Raw genomic sequence first — 7,206 nt, forward strand, 5'->3', positions numbered from 1 at the left:
CATATACCGCTGTGACTGCGGAGCAAATAAAAAACAAAAATGCCAATCAAAAGACAGGATATAGCTAAACTGTCCATGCATCATTATGTTTTTTATTAATTTCTGAAGCCTTTAGGAATAACATTCCTAAATCTAATTTGTTTTCAAGTGTAATCATTCAGAAAGAATGATTCAAGCCAAATCTAACAATTACAACAATTTAGGCTGGGGATAGATTATATTATCGACTCAGTGGCCTGTTTTTCAGTGCATTGTTTGATTGATTTACGTGTCATGCTTGATTCCTCAGACGAAGATCCAGCAGAATCTAAATGTTTGTATTCTGTCAGTTCTGGACTGGGTTGTAGACATGTTTTAGGCCTATTTGTAAAACAAGCCAACGGTGTCTGTTGCTCATGACATAGGAACAGTGGAGATGACTTCTGACATGCAGCAGCGGTGAACAGGTTTGCCAGGAGTCATACACACACACACGCTAAGACAGGAGAAAAGGAACATTTTCATTTCAATAGACCTAGATCCAGGAGGTGCGGAATGGGCCATCTGCCGCCAATTAAAGCAATTAAAGTACACAGATAGCTGGTGATCAGTTAAGGCGTTTGTACCTTTTCCTATGCAAACTGCCATCAATCAAACAGTAGAACAAGTTGTAAACGGAGCTATGCACAATATAATTGCAGGGCGAAATGTCTGGGCGAAGTGTCTGGAGGTGGGCGGGCGAAATGTCTGGGGGTGGGCGAAATGTCTGGGAAAAACGTCTGGGGAGGGCGAAATGTCCGGGCGAAATGTCTGGGGGTGGGCGAAATGTCCGCTCAAAAACGGGGGCGAAATGGTTTTAGGGCGAAATGTCTGGTTACCGTTAGTTGACCAGCCACAGTCCATATTGTAGTTATTATTGTCAGCTGGTTATGGTAGAAATACTGAGTGAAAACCCAGCTCCAAACACATAAACATGCTGATCACTGATATTAATCCCTAGCTCTTCATCTACAAGATTATTGAATATATAAACATCTCTGTTTTCACCTCTTTCTCTCTCTCTCTCTCTCTCTCTCTCTCCTTCCTGCTTTTTTTTAGTCCCACCCCCTGTCAGAACCTGCTATGTCGACTAGAGTTGATTGACACCTGGATGCCCAATAACATTGCTTCCATGAGCTTGGTATAAATGACCAATAGCTGCATGTCTGCTCCCTAGTGGGCCTGGTGCTTTAGCCAACTACTGTAGTTAGTGCAACTGCCAGTGAAACTTTAAACCTCGGTTCAAAACCCCTTTGGGACACTTGTCTTTGATGTCAGAAGACAAGTTAACAAGCAGCTTGTCGAATAAATCTGGAATCATTTTTCACTTATGGGGTCGGTGGCACAAAATATAATAATTTATTTCCATAAAAAGTCCACTGGACAGAGTTCTTTCAAACATAACCGCCCACCGTTACTTCTAAGGAAACAGGGGGATATGTGCGGTGGTCCTCCAGTACCTTGATGGAAACGGGACTTAAACCTGCAAACTGTCTGTAGCAGAGGCAACCGATCAAGCACATCACACCATTGCACCAAGGCATCGTTGGGCCCTCAGCAGGTGTCTTCTAATGCTTTTGAGTTGATATTTAATATTTTGGCCTTGAAAATTCCAAAGTACTCCAACATTGAACTATAGGAGGACAAGGATTTGAACATGAAACCTCTGTGATGAAAGTCAGACCAAAGTCAGATCTAACTAAGACCAAAGTTAGACCATATACACTACCACCCTGCATAAGCCTTTAGTTGGTAAAGTTTCATTGAAATGCTGATTTGAACTAACCTGACACAACCAGATCCAAAAAGCCTGGTTCACACATTTGTTTCACAGCTTATGCTGTCTTGAGGAACATAGTTACTCAATACCGCCCCCATCTGGCAGAGTCAGGTTAGATTTGAACATGGAATCTCTGTTGAAATACTTCAGCATTTAAAGCTGCATTATGCTGCATGCTGAAAGTAAATGGTGCATTTATATAGCGCTTTTATCCAAAGAGTTTTACATAGAATGTGCATTACATTCACCCACCGATGGTGGAGAAAACCATGCAAGGCACCAACCTGCTCATAGGGAGCAATTATGGGTTCAGCGTCTTGCTCAAGGACACTTTCTCCGGGGGAGACCGGGATCAAACTGGGAACCTCACTGTTGCCATCCTGCTGCTCTACCGGCCACTCTGCCCCTGAGCCACTGTCACTCATGAAGTCAGACCATTAGACCGCCACAGCAACACTCAACACTCACACTGAAATACTCTATTATTTAAAGCTTCATTATATAACTTTCCTGCTCGACCCCAGATTTGTCTTTTAGTGCTTACAGATCAGTCATAGAAGGGCCTGAGATCAAGTCCTGCAAGGACAGTTTTCCAACTTTTACCTGACTCTTGCACCTTTATCTGATCTTTAAGTTAAGCGTGTGCAAGAGACCAGAGAAAGCATGAACCATGGTGGAGCAGTGGTTAAGATACAAGCCTTGCACATAGAAGGTCCTGAGTTCAAATCGCTCAGGGACATATTTCAAACTTTTACCTGGGGCTTTTACCTTTATCTAATCTTTCACTGAATACCACAGTGTACATACTTACACCTAGAACCCCCATTCAAACCTTAAAATGTTTATCTTAATGGGGACACGTTTGTCTGAAAAGGAATCTTTGAAATGTTTCATAGTTTTAGAATTGTACTCCTTTAAAAGTTCAGAGATTTATAATGGAGGCCGATGGAAGATTTTGGGACCTCAAAAAAACACTTTCACCTAGAAACTCCACTCCAACTCCAATGTCTTGCTCAGTGACGCCTTAACATGTGTCCTGGCCTGGAATCGAACCAGGGGCCTATTACACAAAAGGAGAATGAAATAAGCCTGGATTTAAGTCAAATCCGGGTTTGACAAAGTCTGGTCCGTACAGCCTGGTTTATTCCATTTCATGAACGCCAAGCCAGGCTGAAAAGGAGCGACTTTGTCGAGCTAGACCTTGTCTAGCCCCTAGCCACTTGTTGAGTCCCAAGACTCAAGACCCAAAAGAGTCTTGAATCAAGACCGAGGATCCCGGGGAGACATCAAATTTCTCTTTTGGGTCTTGAGTCTTGGGACTCAAGACCCAAAAGAGAAATTTGATGTCTCCCCGGGATCCTCGGTCTTGACTCAAGACCCAAAAGAGAAATTTTATGTCTCCTGGAATCATAAGAGGAAGTAAAATGTATAATAAGCAAGAAAGGAAACCCGGCTGCAATAAATTGATCCAGGGAGAAAGCGTGGCAAAGTACTGCCGACAAATTAAATGCACAAGTCGTCCAAAAATATATACAATCTATATACAAGTCCATAAATATATAATTCAGTTAGGCTTAAACATGAGGAGTGTATAGTGAATGTTGGAATTATCGCCTACTAATCTACAATGCGATAGCCTATTTTATGCGCCATGCATCCAACCAATAGACAGGTTTCCTGTTAGTAAACATTGAGAGGAATATGACCGCGCAGCTGCGGGGGGAAGCCTATGGGTGCGTTTGGAAATTACGCACCGGAGCACACTCGCCTATTAGTTTGTATTGGCCAGTGCGCTCACTGCCGCTCAGGGCTGTATTTTCGAACGCGCCTTCCACCCCCAGGCATGCGCAGATTGCGCATTCTGCTCTGTGATGACGTCGCTCGGAAACCCGTCTATATGTCTGAGTCTGTGCTCAGGATCAGGAATGTGTCAAAAACAAAACAAGAAATGACAAAGTCATAATATACCAGCTTGCGGGAGGCTTTTTCTGCCCCAATCTGCAGCACAAAATGTAAAAGTTGTCTTTAAAATAAAATCTCAGCCACTCCAATGGGGGGGGGGGAGAGAGAGAGAGAGAGAGAGAGAGAGAGAGAGAGAGATGCCTCCTTAACATTCCATTCAAGCAGGTCTTTTGTTTGCACAGCTAATGGCCCTAAGGCTTGCTGCAAGGGGGGGGGGGCCGTTCAGAGTATGGGAAAGGGGAAAGTATCCCCATTGGCTTAAAGGACAGCCAATCACGCAAATGTGTCGAATGCAAATCAAATGTGTTGAATGCAAATCTGTAATGTGTTGAAAGTTGGTCTGTCTCTTCCTAGACCAGCTTTGCAAGCTGGTAAAAATCTCTGTGAAATCAAGGCTTCATGGAGTGTGTAAAACAAAAAATGAGTATTTTTGGGGTGAACTATTCTTTTAAGTGTCTTGTTCCGTGCACTTTAAAAAAAAGAATGAAGTACGAATCTTTCTTATGAGGGGCCCCCCATAAGAAAGATTTGTATTTAAAACTTTAAAAAAGTGCCTTGCCAATCCATGGCAAGGCACAGCCGGCCTGTTATTGTGAAAGTATCAACAAATTTGGAAAAAATATATATATATTATTTTTAAGCATTAAATATAAATCTTTATCATGGGGGCCCTGACACTACATCTTTTCACATGGGGGCCTTGACCTCAAAATGTTTTAGATCCACAGATATCATAGAAACAGCTGTAGGTGAATGGATAGAGTGTTTGCATAGTGTGCAACCCCCATGTGAAAAAAAATGATTTTTTTTTCCCCCCCAAATTTGTCGATACTTTCACACAATCTCAGGTATAGGAATCAAACCTATAACATTCTGGTTCACAGGCTTGGGACTCAGACCCAAAAGAGAAATTTGATGTATCCCCGGGAGCCGGAGTTTGTGAACCACTGCCATTTAGAACAGTGGTTTTCAACCTTTTTCATGCCAAGGACCCCTAAATTGATATACATTTGGCTGCGGACCCCCATCTGAAAATGTTTTGAGCCAGGGACCCCCAGAAGCAAAGATTTTAGTTAAAAATGTTGCTTTAAAAATGTATATATATTTCAAAGATATGCACACATTTTCAAGATTTTTGAATAGCCAAAGCTAAGTGGTTAAAAATGATTGTGACGCTATCAGTGGCATACCCACCGTAGAGGCAGGAACTAAAATCTCGCCTCCCCTAGAAAATGAAGTAAAAGACTGACTGAAAGACAGGCAGTGAAAAAAATCCAAACAGAATAGTAGCCGTCAGACCATTAGCCCGCCTCCTTGTCCATTCACGCGGGCAGGCAGCTAATCACCACCGTATCCATTCAGCAAAGCGACCCTCGCCTATATAGTGATGCAAATGTATGCCTTTGTCTTCATGGGGTACCAGGAGTGCCAGGGGTGGGGGGGGGTCTGGGCCATCACCTGCACTCACCTGGCATAAAAGGGGCTCTGAGAGCAGCTTGAGCCATTCATTACTAAACTACAACATAAAGAGACCACTGCTGAAGAATTGATTGATTGATTATACTTGCATATTGTTTTTATTAACGTTTTTCAGTTTTGTAGTCAGTGTGTGTAGTGTTGTTGTTAACTTGTTTCCCCCGAGATTTTTCCCCGAGTACCCCCGGGGGGAATCTCGCCTGTCCTAAATGTAATTCCCGGGAACGCCACTGTTCCATGAGCTGCTGTTCAGCCACAGAGAAGAACGCTGCTCTGGTTTTGGGCTCCATGATTGGTCAAGTTCAAGGATTCTGCTATCGACTTTCATGGTCTTTTATAGGAATACGTGAAGCCTGGCTTTACCATCCTGGCTCGACAAGGTCTAGCTCGACAAAGTCGCTCCTTTTCAGCCTGGCTTGGTGTTCATGGAACGGAATAAACCAGGCTGTACGGACCAGACTTTGTCAAACCTGGATTTGACTTAAATCCAGGCTTATTTAATTCTCCTTTCGTGTAATAGGCCCAGTGTTGGCATGGAATGGCCTCCCTCTGCGTATAAGGGATTGTGCTACATTTCCATCTTTTAAATTCAATCTGAAAAGATGGTTGCTTGAAAACCAAAGCTGCAACCATTTGTGATCTTGTTTTAGGTTTATTTTTATGCTGTGTTCCCTATGTAATGTTATGTAAATGTATTCCACTGTTTGTCTGTTTTCTGATTTTATGTTTTTTTGTGAGGACTGCGATTGAAAACTAGCATCTTTGCTAAATCCGGTGTATTTACGTCCATTAATATGCATTGTCCTGTCCAAATAAACAAATAAAGTAAAGTAAAGTCAGTGATAAGAGAATGTGTCCCTGTTTTTATTGTATTTTGACATTTGTTTTGGCAAAGTAAACATATGTTTTCTCATGCCAATAAAGCTCCTTCGAATTGAAATTGTGTCCCTTATGGCCTCAAACATTAAGCCTGGCAGAATAAAAATGTGTACAGTACAATTACTGTATGTGGCACCATCATGTTTTTGAGATTCCCAAGAATCCCCTTCAGACAGATTAATAACTACTGTACATCATGTAATTTTGCATAAATACTGTATGAAGTCAGAAATGTAGAGTGATTTCCCCTCACATAAGATTCCTCTAGAATTTTGCCTAGTTATGTCTGGGAAATCACCCCCTGAAATACCCCGCGGTAAACGTTTGATCATTAGAACCGTTAACTAGTTCCCAGAAATGGAATTAAACATGAGGTTCCATGCTGAACCACATGTATTGTATGTACTTTATGTAGACATGGCACGATTGCTTGATTATTACTAAAGTAAATTTCAAGGACCCCCATAATTCTAAAGATGTACAAATGGAACCAAATGAGGTTACCAAATGGACATAAGGGTCAATTCGGTTCCATTTGTACACTCTCAACAGTTACAGACCTGTAAGGGTCCATTCGGAACTCCCCGAAGGAATACTGAGGGTCCCTGGACCCCACTTTGAGAACCACTGAATCCTAGCTTGTGCACATATGGATAACTGCATAGCCCACATGGTGCTACCTCAAAGAAATACAGGATTATGGAGGGAAATAGTTCAGATTAGCACCTATTATTCTATATTGAATATGCCCTCTTAGCTAGAGTGTTCCATGCCTGGGAAGCCATAACAGTATTGAACCAGCTGTCTTTCAGGTTGAGGGCCTTTACGTTATTTTTTTTACCTTACCCTATATGTCACTGCAAATTGGAAGGGATATCTGAATTTGGAAACTCAACCTGAATTCCAGGCCCTTAACCCATTGAGACCTGAAGCCGATTCTACATGTCTCCTAAATCTCAACAGTTTTCTGAAAAACGTTTGTTTCTAATCTATATCAGTGGTGCTCAATCTTTTTCATGTCAAGGACCCCCATAATAATATGTGTTTGGCCACGGACCCCCATCAAAATATTTTGTTCCAGGGACCCCCAG

At 42.2% G+C, this 7,206-nt stretch overlaps 1 long non-coding RNA gene across 1 annotated transcript; it reads left to right on the forward strand.

Moving 5' to 3' along the window:
* Positions 1 to 4,923: 4,923 nt before the first annotated feature.
* Positions 4,924 to 6,797, forward strand: LOC311038702. The gene is made up of 2 exons (XR_014600074.1): positions 4,924 to 5,414; positions 5,490 to 6,797. It is a non-coding gene; the product is annotated as an uncharacterized lncRNA (long non-coding RNA).
* Positions 6,798 to 7,206: the final 409 nt, after the last annotated feature.

The sequence above is a fragment of the Gymnoscopelus microlampas genome, assembly GCF_963454915.1.
Source record: "Gymnoscopelus microlampas genome assembly, chromosome: 22".
In the NCBI taxonomy this organism is placed as follows: Eukaryota; Metazoa; Chordata; class Actinopteri; order Myctophiformes; family Myctophidae; genus Gymnoscopelus; species Gymnoscopelus microlampas.